General features: G+C 41.7%; 1 protein-coding gene and 1 long non-coding RNA gene across 3 annotated transcripts in view; one reads left to right on the top strand and one right to left on the bottom strand.

Annotated features, from left to right (window-relative positions):
- EPB41L4A (erythrocyte membrane protein band 4.1 like 4A) overlaps nucleotides 1–13,952 on the top strand; it is a 370,057-nt gene that overhangs the window by 65,857 nt on the left and 290,248 nt on the right. The gene's annotated exons all lie outside the window — the stretch shown is intronic.
- Nucleotides 854–6,590, bottom strand: LOC143793801 (uncharacterized). The gene is made up of 3 exons (XR_013220269.1): nucleotides 6,485–6,590; nucleotides 1,108–1,262; nucleotides 854–1,022 (listed from the first exon to the last, which is right to left on the bottom strand). It is a non-coding gene; the product is annotated as an uncharacterized LOC143793801 (long non-coding RNA).

Below are 13,952 nucleotides of genomic sequence, written 5' to 3'. Positions count from 1 at the left end.
ACCTGGAAGGTACCAAGAATCAACTAGCAGATTTCTTGAGCCGAAAGTCGGTACATCCCGGAGAGTGGGAACTGAACCCGGAAGTATTCAGCTGTCTATGCCAGAAATGGGGCACACCTCAGGTGGACCTCTTTGCCGCCAGGTCAAACGCAAAGGTCAGAGCATTTTTTTCTCTGAATCCTCTAGATGGAGCCACAGCAGTAGACGCCTTGTCTCAGTATTGGGGAGAAGGCCTCCTGTACGCCTTTCCGCCTCTTCCTCTGATATCGAAGACACTCAGGAAGATACGAGACGAGAGAGCAACTGTAATCCTGGTGGTTCCCTTCTGGCCAAAAAGAAGCTGGTTTTCTCTACTGTCCAGGATGTCAACAGAAGAACCAGTCTTTCTACCGAACAGGCAGGACCTTCTGCTTCAGGGTCCGGTGTTCCACAAGAATCCAGACTCTCTGCACCTATCTGCTTGGATCCTGAACGGCAAACCTTAAGATCCAGAGGCCTGTCAGAAGAGGTCATTACCACTCTCCAGGCAAGCAGAAAGCCGGTGACTTCGGCGATTTACAACAAGATCTGGAAGCGGTATTGTTCCTTTCTGGGAGAAGGTCATGTGGATACTTCAAAACCAGATATCCCCAAGATCCTCGATTTCCTGCAACTCGGATTTGACAAGGGCCTTCGGCCTAGTACTCTAAAAGTACAGATTGCAGCACTTAGTGTATTTTTTGATACATCACTAGCAGGGGCGTACATAGATTTCACAGGGCCCCATAGCAAAATTGAGCAAAGGGCCCCCCCCCCCCCGAAGAAGGGAGGGGAATAGGTGGCGCGCGTAGCGCGCCGAAAATTTGCATGTTAAGCCACGCCCCCTCCACAGCCACACCCCCTCCACAGCCACACCCTCTCCACAGCCACACCCCCCAATTACTAATTTATATGGCGAAGGCAATAAAAAATAGACTTACCAGAAAGCAGCATTGCAGGAGAAAGCAGCATTGCATTGCAGTAATAGATAAAATGAATTCAACCTAAAAAAGTGAAACTATTATTATTTGCCATCCCCAATACAGTGTGATCCTAAACATTTATTCACTTTAGTATGATAAACATTACCTGGAACTTTGAACAACAGAGAATGGTGGTGTTCCCAGCAAAAACTCCCAAACTTGAAAATAACAGAAAAACTTGGAAACATTCTAAACTTCTGAAACTTGAACTCAAAACCAAAACTGTGGCCAAACATTCCGCAAATATTGAGATGTGGCAACCTATAATGTAAATAACACAAATTAGTTGAGTGAGACTTTGAATGCCTTTTACCATGTGTGCATACAGCTGCCATTCACCATAACGTGCTTGTTTTTTAAACTAGAATATACCATAATGGTATATATTTAAACAGATATAGCAAAATACATTTTAGTGACTGACGTAGATATATTTTCAGTATTAAAATGGCCAATAAAATTGTCAGTTAACTACTGTAAAGGAAATAGTTGCCACTTGCCCTCTGCAAAATATGGACAGGGCAAAGTAGCTTCTAACCCCTTACAACACCTGCAAAGACATGTGAATGGTGTATGATACAGCTGTATACAGGTCAGCAAAAGGCTTAGAAAACGTTTTTAAACAACATAAAGAACTGATGCATTCATGCAGATGCAACAAATGGAACTTTGAAACCAGAACTCTGAAATAGAGATGGGTGAATTTTTTTTTTAAGAGAAGATTAAGTCTCATTGTAAAAAGAGGTGTTTTGATAGCCAATTAAAATCCTAGATTAAAACATTAACAAAACTGGCATTTACGAAAAAAATTACATTCCAGGGGAATCTGGAAATAAGTATGGAAAATCCACCCATCTCTATAAAAAAAAAATAAAACTTCAACTTCAACTTGCATACTCTCGGAGTATAACAAACGTTAGGAAGGTTAGAACTGGCGCCTACGTGCTTTTGCTTCAGCAAATTGGTCAACAATGCCATCTATGTCAAGTTGGTTGGCTCTTGCATTTTCAATGCTTAGAATGGCAAGACCAGAGAGTCTGTGTTCAGACATTGTACTTCTTAGATAGTTTTTAATTTGTTTTAATTTTGAGAAGGATCTTTCTGCTGATGCTACCGTTACTGGCAAGGTTAGGAATAAAAGTAAGACTATGCACACATCCGGTAGATTTGACGATAGCAGGCTATTTTCGACTAACAGTAAATGTGCAAGGTCCTTGACAGATGTCAATTTTTGAATGTCATTCTTTAGAGCACATCTAAAACTCAGAAGCTGGGCTGGAAATGCTGGTGAAAGATCTTGGTTGTACTTTTTCTGCAGCTGTAATGCAGCCTCATATAATTCCTCATCTGAGGAAGATGCCAGATCTGCAGGCTGAAGTATCCTAAAATACTGCACAACCCGATTCATTCCATTAAATCGGTTTGACAGCTGACCTACAATGATGTCTAAATACTCATAGAACACGGTGACTTTAAATCGGTCCTCCGGAATGTGCAATCTCTCATCCGTACTCAGTTCATCAAAATGCTTTTTAACTTTTGATAATCGCTTACTTTCAAAAGCTGGGGAGATGCCCCAGCTGCGTGCCAACAAGATAGCGCTCTCTTTCGCTTCATCAAAATGATTTCTGAATTGTGAAAGTTCTTCAGCTGCATTCTTTATTAAATTAGTTGCCTTAGATAAATCCATGCTTTCTGCCTGCAGCATGGTTGACAGTGCATTAACAGTCTGTAATACTTTTGTCTGAAGGACAACCAAAAAAACAAACTGAAATGAATCCATTTTCTTTTTAAGAGCCATTGCCTCATTTATTTCAGTTTTTTTGGATGAAATAAGGATGATTTTTGACAATGCCATCATTACATCAGAAAAACGAAATCTTAGGGCAAGCAGCGACTCATGACGGGAAGACCAGCGTGTGGGACATAATTTTTTTAGTGTGACCGATGAACTGCTTGTAAATGATGACAAAAGCTCCCAACGTCGTATGCTTTCCCCAAAAAATGTATAGACATGTTGCAATATATCAGAAAAGTTTGAAATTTCTGTAATTTCTGAAACAGCATCTTGAAGAACAAGATTCAAATTATGTGCTGCACAGTGAACATACATAGCATTGTGTTCTTTTTCTAAAATTCGGGCCTGCACACCAGAATAGATGCCACTCATTGTGGCAGCTCCATCATAGCCCTGACCACGGCACTTATGAATGGAAAGGCCATTGCTGTCAATGCATTCCAGGATCTCTTTCTCTATACCAGCAGCACGCTGGTCATGAATGGCTTGAAATCCAAGAAAGGCTTCATGGATGCGAACTTTCGTGGCTCTCATATTTGCATTCCTTTCAACAGACACGTATCTAATTACTTGGCTCATCTGATCAGTTTTTGATACATCTTGCGTTGTATCCATGATCAGCGAATAGAAGTGAGCTTCATTCACTTGAGATAAAATCTCAGATTTTACTTTGGTTGACAAAATTTCTATTAATTCGTTTTGAATTCTGGGACTAAGGTATTTTGCTGTGCCCTCTGGCAGTTCCAGCAGTTCCTTAAGCAGGGGATCATAGAGTGCTAGTAACTCTATAATTGCCAGGAAATTACCACTATTGATTTTGCCAATTTTTTCTCTGTGACCCCGAAATGGCATGTTAGCCATGGCCATTGTTAGGGTAACATTCACTATTCTTTTTAAAATTTGCCTCCAGAAATTATGTTGATTTCTTAACTGATTTTCAGTTTGCAGGTCAATTGATCCCTTTCTTCGCCACTGATCATAAACTACACAAGCTTCTAGATGAGATTGTGAACATTCATGGCGTTGTATTTTGTGCGATAAGCCTCTCCAGTTTTTAAGTCCTCTGGCCCAAGCTGGGGAAAATCCTAATTTTCTTCGATCACCAAACAGCCAGCATGGCTCACAGTATGCTGCATTTAATTTTGGCGAGTAACAAAGCCAAGAAACTGGAAATTTTTGACCTGTTTTCGTTATTTTCTCATAATACTTCGCAGAAAAGCATCTTTTATTGTCGTCATTATCTCTAGGAAATGGTCCTGGTGGTCTGCAAGGGCCATGCGTAATTATAAACATCTTAACAGACGAGTCTGTTATAGTAACTGGGAAATTTGCTCTGTCTGTTATGTATTTTTCACAAGCAAGGTTGATAGGACTCGTACTGCTATCAAATGGCATAACGAATTCTTCGCTAGCCAATCCAGAAGTGCCTGGCTGGTCTGCCTGTTTTTCACAAATATCTTCCGTGCTAGCTTCAGTAACACGTGCCATTTGCTCAACTGTACTTGCTGCAGGATGATCTCTGGATTGCGCCAGTTCCTGTATTGAATTCTCTGAGGAGCAAAGACTTTCAGCCCTTGCTTCTAAATCTTCTGTATGTGAAATAGTAACAGAGCTCTCTGCAGAAGAAGGGGCATTGAAGAAACTACTGATTTTGGGCATTTTGGCATGTTTCTGGCTTTCCTCTCTCTTTTTTTTACGCTTCTGAGCACCGCTCAGATGCTTGTAGCTTGACATAATGGTAAAGCTTCTTTCTGTAGAAACAAAGCACATTCAACCTTATATCCCCCTCCACAGCAGAGCTTCATAACCTGGAAACCACTTGAACTGAAGAGCTAAATTCAGTAAAACCTTAACTTTAGATTAAACACCTGATCTGGTCTGTCTGACTGTAGGGCATCAATTGCTATGTCTCCTGGAAATACATCACATCTCCCATCAAGGGGTTCTTGCAGACTACCTCTAGTTCCGTGTAACTCAGTGTGACCTTCTAGCTGCAGAACAACTTAGTATAACCACTACTGAACTGCAAAAGCATTGCTCACGTTTCCTCCCTGGCATAACATAAATACACTGAATGGTCTAGGTCTGATGGTAGATTCAGGACCCCTAGCTGAACATCTTTTTTTTATACTGCCCTGCACCACTCGCTGGCTGGGAAGCACTGTTACCCATATCGCCGGGATCACCACTCTCCGAGCTGCCAGGAGGCAGTCAATTAAAATCCTGTGTCAGGCTCTGCCCTGTCGCAATTCATTGCGCGGCGGGCCGAGGGGCTGTTAATTAGTAGACACCTGTAGAATAAGTGACACCACCGTCACCCTTGAGCTCCCGCAAGCATTGGCTGCACCTCTGGTCAATCATTGATGCCTCCGAGTCACATCTGCAACAAATGGCGTCCACAGACAAGCCAGGAGATGGGAAGACGTGGTCATCCATGGTGACAGGACTAAGATCACCCACGGGGTTAATCACAGTCCGCCATTTCCATCTCAGTTATTTGTGTTTTCCAGTGAAAATGTCATTGGTAAAAAGTGCACTATTCATGTCCCTATGTAGCAGAGCTGGAAGACCGGACGATGCAGCTGAGCTGAGACTGTAAGGTCGCACAACTCATGTAGGTGAGGGTCCTAGAGGGGCTTTATAGGACCCCTTATATGTTCTCTTAGGGCATCTACATGTAGGTGAGGGTCCCAGAGGGGCTGCCTGCCTTATAGGACCCCCTTATATTCTCTCTTATGGCATGTACATGTAGGTGAGGGTCCTAGAGGGGCTTTATAGAACCCCTAATATGTTCTCTTAGGGCATCTACATGTAGGTGAGGGTCCTAGAGGGGCTTTATAGGACCCCTAATATGTTCTCTTAGGGCATGTACATGTAGGTGAGGGTCCTAGAGGGGCTTTATAGGACCCCTTATATGTTCTCTTAGGGCATCTACATGTAGGTGAGGGTCCCAGAGGGGCTGCCTGTCTTATAGGACCCCCTTATATTCTCTCTTAGGGCATCTACATGTAGGTGAGGGTCCTAGAGGGGCTTTATAGGACCCCCTTATATTCTCTCTTATGGCATGTACATGTGGGTGAGGGTCCTAGAGGGGCTGTCTGCCTTATAGGACCCCTTATATTCTCTCTTATGGCATGTACATGTAGGTGAGGGTCCCAGAGGGGCTGCCTGCCTTATAGGACCCCTTATATTCTCTCTTATGGCATGTACATGTGGGCGAGGGTCCTAGAGGGGACCCCTTATAACCTCTTATAGCACCTACTTGTCAGCCAACTAGGAGCTAGGATAATGCAGAGTACAATGTCTCTCTCAGCTGCTGTGGCGTAGTACAATCATCCATTGGAGCAGACTGGTTGTGCAGACTCATGCTTCCCACACTTCTCCCCCGGTAATGCAGCACAGTTCTCCTGATGCACCGAGCTCCCAGTGATCCCAGCACTCCCAGCTCTGCTACATACTGGGACATAGTTTGCTCATCTTTACAACAAGTGACAACTTCCTAAGTGTTCCCACCGGCGCAGCGGAGAGATCAGAGGTCACTGCCAGAGATGGCGCAAGGAGGGATCCCAGCAGATCCCACAGGGAGGAAGAGGGATCCAGGAAGAGAGGTCCAGGCAGGATCAGAGGGAGGAGAATGCGCTGGGAGAGGGGAGGATAATCAGCAGAGAGCGGAGCCGCTACTCACCCACTGTGCTCCGCTGCACGGACACCAGGCCGTGGACCCAGACACGCAGAGCCGCCCCGCTGACACTCTCCAGGAGCGAGCAGCCGTCGGTCGCAAAGGGTGCACGGTGACGTCACTTCCGGTCGCTCGGAAATGAGATCACCGCGCCCCCTATGTGACCTTCCCCCTCCAACTGCAGCGCAGCACCGTGGGGAAGCTTCCTGCTTCCCCACACGCTCATCTCCGACAGGGCCCGACAGCAAAGCCCTGTCGCCTTGCCGCGCGCGCGCCCTCCCCGACCCGAGCAAAAAAAAAAATTAACACAAAAAAAAAAAAATAAAAAAATAGGTGGCGTACACACCATGGGGCCGGGCAGCACCGGGCCCCCCCGGCCGTGGGGCCCGGATGCGGCGGCACCCGTCGCATACATGGTGTGTACGCCACTGATCACTAGCCTCCCATCCCTGGATAGCAAGATTTTCCAGGGCCACACAGAGAATGAGGCCACTTGTGAGGAAATCAACTCCTCCTTGGGACCTAAACCTGGTCCTTAACACTTTGTGTAAAACCCCTTACTTACTGTCAGAAGATATGGACATAGCCAATCTCTCCTTTAAAACCGCCTTCCTAATTGCCATCACATCGGCTAAAAGGCTAGGGGAGATGCAGGCTCTTTCTATCCAGAACCCATATCTTCAAATCTTTGACGACAGAATAGTCTTCAAACATAACCCAGCTTTCCTCCCCAAAGTAGTATCATCTACCAATATAAATCAGGAAATAATCCTTCCTTCTTTCTGCCAACACCCTAAAAACGCAAAAGAAGGGGTCTACCATAACCTTGACATTAGGGAAACTGTTCTAAAATACCTGGGGGCGACAGAAAGCTGGAGACGGGACACTAACTTATTTATTCAATACGGTGGTCCAAATAGGGGTTGCAAGGCAGCAAAATCAACCATTGCTAGGTGGATTAAAAACATGATTAGCCTAGCATATACAAACCAAGGGAAAGATCCCCCGGATACTCTTAGGGCCCACTCAACACGAGCTATCTCTACATCATGGGCAGAGAAGGGGGGAGCCTCAGCTGAGCAAATCTGTAGGGCGGCGACTTGGACTAGTCTTTCTACCTTTGCTAGACACTATAAAATAGATGTCGTATCAGACCAATTAGCCTTTGGTAGGAAAGTCTTACATGCAGTAGTCCCACCCTAGTTAACATCCTTTGGTATTCTCCAATGGTGCTGTCAGGTGGTGGACTGGAAAACGGTAATTAGTTCTTACCGGTAATTGTATTTCCAGGAATCCACCTGACAGCACTACTAGTTCCCTCCCACTGCAAACTTTTACTACTGACTAATGTGATGTAACATTGGTGTGTAATTGTAAATAAACTCTCTTTTTTGCATCCATCCAGATGTGGTACTTAGAAAATCACTGATGGGTGGAGTGGGGAGGGTCCTTTTAACTTGTGGTTCCTGTCCCACTACGGATAAGAAGGACGTCCTCCAATGGTGCTGTCAGGTGGATTCCTGGAAATACAATTACCGGTAAGAACTAATTACCGTTTTCTCATCTTGCCAATCAGTGCAGCAGCATGTCCTTCTTGCAGACTGTCTCTTATAGCCAGCTGTAGCGTATGCACAACACAGCGCATGTGATGAATGAAAGAACGTATTGACACAGTTTCAACAAGATCATCTAAACTATCATGTTGCTGTTCATCTGAAGCAACTTCAGTTTGCTCCTCAGTTACAATACTGTGTTCCTCTGTTTCAAACATTTCTGTGTCTGTGGACCCAGAATGTTCTTCTAGCTGCTGGTCACCATCATTACTCTCATTCATTAGCTTAATAGTACTTATCATATTTGAAGCATTGTCAGTTACGACAGAAAGAACTTGCTCTTTTTTAAGTTCATAGTCTTGCAGAACCTTTTCCACCAAGACCTGGAGAAACTCACTGGTGTGATGAGCTTTGGTGTCTTTTACTGCCAATGTCTTGGTAACTATTTCATTTTTGTCACAAACAAATCGGACATTGATGGCAAAATAGTTCACTCTGTGACGTGTGCAGGCATCCATTTTAAGAAACAGAAAGCGTCCCTTGAGAGTTTTTTTAAGTTCTTCCTTTTGTTTAAAAGCTTCTTCGATTACTAATTTTCTAATACTCTCTCTCTTCAGAGAAACACCAAGCTTGCTGGCCATTTCCCCATTCAGACACATAAAAGCTGGTCGTGAAAATAATGAAATAGGCACACTATCCTTTACAACAAGCTCTATGATCTGTTTTTTAAATGTATCTACTGTCATTGTCACAGTAGCTGTCACTGAAAAAATATCTTGCAACTGATGGCTGCAAAGTTCTCTGCTCCTTTGTTTGGCTGGAAGAGCTGGGCACTGGTTCATTGGTTTGGATGCAGTCTGTCTTTCTGGATGAAAGCGCTGTAAATGTCTCTTTAGATTAGAAGCTCTGGTAGGAGCATTTTTATCTTTGCCTGAATATGCACTGATCTTGGCTTCACAGCATTTGTTTTCGTCTGGATCATTTGTCATACACTGACAGACATAATGTTTTCTATCTTGAGTGATGGTGAAATGTTCAAATACAGCTGATTTAATGTGACGCTTCTTTGACATTCTCAGGTTTTTAATTCTGCATTCACAATCCAAATGACAATTGTTTTTCCTAAAAACAATTGTACAAAATTATTGCCAGGTCGTACAACTGATATAGTGGTCAGTAATACTGTTATTCCTCATGTACTCACAGTTAACTGATGCAGAGTTTGTTGAAAGGATAATACTTCTTACAGTCTTCCTCTTCTGAGTAGCAGCTGTGAGATGCTTGGAAGATGCACACCTAGTAAACATCTAGTCTAGAGGAGGAGCTTTACTACTAAAAATTTGCAACACATTTTCACTTTCAGTTTCATAGATTGTAAGTAGGGGGGTTGGGGCAGCATGAGGTTAACCAAGTATAAGATTAGATAAGGGCAGTGGAGAACAGTGACACACAAGAAGTAAGAAATGTATATCTCCAGCAGAACTGCTTATCACTGTTGTTCATAGTTTGATAGAACATATATATTTGAGTAACATTTATAAAATTCATATGAAAGTTCAATTATGAAATATTAATACATTTTTTTTAAAGCTGGAGTTGGAGTCGGTACATTTCTACCGACTCCGACTCCAGCCAAAACTAACTCCGACTCTGACTCCACGACTCCGACTCCACAGCCCTGGTTAGATTCCACTGATAGGGTAGCTTGTGTTTCTTTGACTTTGAACTTGTGTGCTCTTCAGCTGTATGTCAAGGATTCAATGTCTTTAATATCGTTTTATATTTATTTTAAGGCACTGATCTGTGTTTCAAGGCACTGATCTCTTCTCTTAAAGGGGTTTTCTAGGCCAGGGCTAATTTTCATAAAGACCTTCAGGGATCAGAGGAACGTTGATGCTCAACTTGTTTGTGGAGGATTTACTATGTGATTATTTGCAATTTTACCAATATTCCTGCTGTTGGCTACATTTTTTTTTTTTTTAAATCCCAGACATCCCCATTACCTTCTACGTAGAAGAAAGGAAATCCAGAATGTTTTAGTCAAACCCAATGTCAAAATTGTAGACATAAGTGCACAGTAATTAAGTGGTATCACCTTTTGAGAAAATACCCAGAATATCTTCTCCTATGGGATAATAATTGAGACAAGCAGACTCTGATATTAATATCATGGCAGCTAATTCAGATGACAGCGTAATAGAAAGGCTGGTAATTACTTCTGTTGCTGTGTCACAGGAGAGTGATAGCGAGCCTGGGCAAGTCAACATCTTCCTGAATTAAGACTTAATGCAATGCTTCCATTACAGCTTTACCAACGCTGTGGCAAGTCTAAACGTTGGCTATTTTATTGATCATTTATATCATTATCCTATTATTTTTACTATCTTGGCTTAATATAGTCTAGAAGTGGCTGGGTATGACTACAGTAATAACATAAAACAAACCTTCCTTGTCAGTGGTTTTTGTGTTTTCTTTTAGATTGACCTTGAATTGTCAAGCTACCAATAAGATCACATTTTTTTCAGGAATCTTTAACGGAATCTGTCACCAGGTTTTTGCTATGTAATTTGAGAGCAGCATGATGTAGGAATTGAGACCCTGATTCCTAAGATCAACACAAACACTTACTGGGCTGTGTGTGGTTGTTACGATAAAATCAGTGTTTTATCAGCAGGAGATTATCACAAAATTCTGCAATTACTCAACACTCATTAGAGCCCTATGCAGATCGGTCAGAGTCTTATCAGTTATTACCGCACATGGCAGTGCATTGTTCAGCACGCTGTTCAGATGTCGCCAGTGCTCCACTATGCTTTTAACATTTATTGTATCTTTTCACCCAAATAGGCGATTGTGTGTCATAACTAGTTTTACATTTTCTTATTCCTTTCATGCTTATCAGTTGCTGAATGGGCCATAGCCACATGGCTTAAAAACTGGCAATCAGATATACGAGCAATTCCAATATTATATTTAGGGCTTGCGTTACAATTCATATACAGATATTTATATACACAATATTACACATGAAAAAATGACACTCCCCTGTTGGCTGCATATCAGTTGCTCCGAAAATTAGAATTAATTAATGATTACCGTTGGTGCAAATCAATTCGTATTATCAGGTCCATCGACCTCATCTGTAATCTATGGCCATACGACGGGAGCCATCAGGGCTACCTCTTACCTGATTGCATCTGTAACTCTTATCTTCATTAGCCGGCCTGTAGCACTACTACAATGACATTGCCCCATGCCTGCTAATCAAAAGAACAGCCGTATGTACAGTCAGGTAAGAGACGGTTCTCACGGCTCCTATCCAGCTGCCACCGATTACTGGTCAATGGCCTGGTTTATTTGTATTGATTAGCAGCAACTCTAGTAATGATCTAAACATCCAACATGGCTGGTAATGTGTTTATTGATCTGTAATATATTGTTATCCCAAATTATCCACTTTATTCTGCCGGCTGTCAGTCAGTGTCGGGATGTGGTTACTGATGTCACTCACTGTGACTGAAAGCTCATCGGCCAATACTATGACTGAAAGCCCGAGGCTGCCGGGAGTGATAAAGATAATTTCCTCCAGGTAGTCGGGCTTCCAGGCAGCTTTAGAACGCTGTTCACCTGCAGATTAACCCCACATTTTATTTACATAACAAGTTCCCTTTATCACAAGGTTCTCATCCTTTGTTGCCTTCATCATATCTTTATCCATGAAATTATTATTTTGTCCTCCTATATGTGGAACACCCTGATCTTCCATAATATTTCATTAAAATGACTATTTTTGAAGTTTATATGACTATTTTGGATAGATGATTGGATCCATTTTATATGTCTAGTCATTTTTGGTCTCGGGACATGAAGTAATATAAATGATATGTACAGTACTCACTGCGGATCCGTAGCAAATAACATGAATGGGTTTTAACAATTGCTATTATTCCGAATGTAGAAAGAGGTTGTATGGTGCTGCGGGGATTACTTTTGAAGTAGATATTTTCTTAATTGGGGCATTTGTTCAAACCTTATAAAATAAGCTTTTTACATTTAACTCCTCAGCCATGCAGAAAATCGTTCAGTTTCATGTCTAGTACATACTTTTTAATTGCTCCCTTTGAAGTGAAAGTTTTAATAGCTTTGGTGGAAAATGACAAAAAGAAGTCTTGAGATAAAAATACACTAACTAATTATATTATGTCTAAGTTTTATTATGCGGCACTTGTAAAGTTTCACGTTCATCGGCAGCACTGTCAGCCCAAGCCACTTGTAGAAAGCAGGAGCGATTCAAGGATCTTGTCTTGGGAAAACAATATGAACGTGTCCTTTGAGTTTTGGAAGCTGATTATAATGATGCAAATGTTAAATGGAAGCTATTCTTCTGTTTAAATTAGGTTTTTGTGTTACACATCTTTTTAAAACTTTTTTGACAGGCTATTTTTTTTCTTTTTTTTTTTTTAGTCATGATCCGTATTTAAAAAAAAAAAATCTCTTTTTTAGGCTTGTACTTCCTGTTTTTTTTTTTTTTCAGGAACCATTTTCAGCAAGGCTCTTTATTATCAGAGGCAGGATTGCAGTGACAGGTAACACCTCTATACACAGCTGATTGCACAGGATCCACCAATCACTGCAGGTGATGTCAGTTCACCTGCTCCTCCTTCACAAAGGCCTTTTGCACACACACATTAGACACTTCAGTACAAAAGATAGGGTCAGCTCTGATCATTGAGGCTAATGTGCATGTGCTGTTTCCTGAAACAACGGGAAGTTAAGAGTCTAAAAACCAACCTAATGATCAATGTGACAATTGCAAGATTTCTTCTTTTTATTTTAATAGTGATTGTAACGTGTAAAAAAAATTATACTTACTATAGAGAATTTCATCCATATGTTATGTAAAAAAAAATCCACTCTGAGCCCATATGGATATGCTGTGCCGATTTTTAACCCCTTCTCAACATAGAGCTTACTGTTACATCCTATGTTCAGGTATACGGAGCAGGCTCCGGAACTGAGCCTACTACACCCAGGACAAGTGTCGGCTGTGCTATACTTCCAGCACCTGCCTTGAACAGTTATTTCCGATCACTGTTTTTTAACCATTTAAAAGGTGCTGTAATTCTCTGAAAGACTCCTTTAAATTGCTCTATCCCAGGGATGGGGGAATATGTGATGCTACAGAGCTTGCCCTTGGACTGCCATGGCAGTTGGAGATCTGCTAACGACTTCCATGGCCACCATATCGATTCCTCATGAAGCCCGGCATAATGCTGTACTTCATAGGGGAGCATAATATTTGTTATAATTTGCAATACTTGAGTATTGCTGTATGTAATACAAGCGACCAAATGATTGCAGGTTCAAGTTCCCCTATACAGACTAGGATTACATAGCTATGAAATTATTTAACCCATAAGGTAGAAGCTCTAACAAACAAAAAAATCAAACCACCAAAATTGTAAGTTTTTTCCCTGCCGCTCCTACCCCTCAAAAGTGAACCATAAAGTGAAACGTCACATATATCTCGACATTCAAGCAATAAAAATTGCAACTCATTATCCAAAACAAGGCGTCACACAGCTCCATCGAAAGAGGAAAAAAAGTTATGTGTATCAGAAAATGGCAACACAAACCAATTCAGAATATTTGTTTTCACAACTTGTATATATATTTTTTTATGTTTGATGTTGCGGTAATTGTACTTATTTGGAGAATCGTGTTGTCGGGTCTTTTTTTTTTTTTTCTCACACTGAAAGCAATAAAAAAAGTAAATAGAAATGAAAACCAGACAAACAATGGTGGGATTCCTTTCTTCACCCTCTTACCCCACTTGGAATTTTGTTTACCATTTTTCAATGCATTTTTGGGTAAATTGAATGGTTCTGTTCAAAACTAAAACACGTCCTACAAAAAATCAA

The sequence above is a fragment of the Ranitomeya variabilis genome, chromosome 1 (genome assembly GCF_051348905.1).
Source record: "Ranitomeya variabilis isolate aRanVar5 chromosome 1, aRanVar5.hap1, whole genome shotgun sequence".
NCBI classification, from domain to species: domain Eukaryota; kingdom Metazoa; phylum Chordata; class Amphibia; order Anura; family Dendrobatidae; genus Ranitomeya; species Ranitomeya variabilis.
This window is presented reverse-complemented; position numbering and strand designations above follow the sequence as displayed.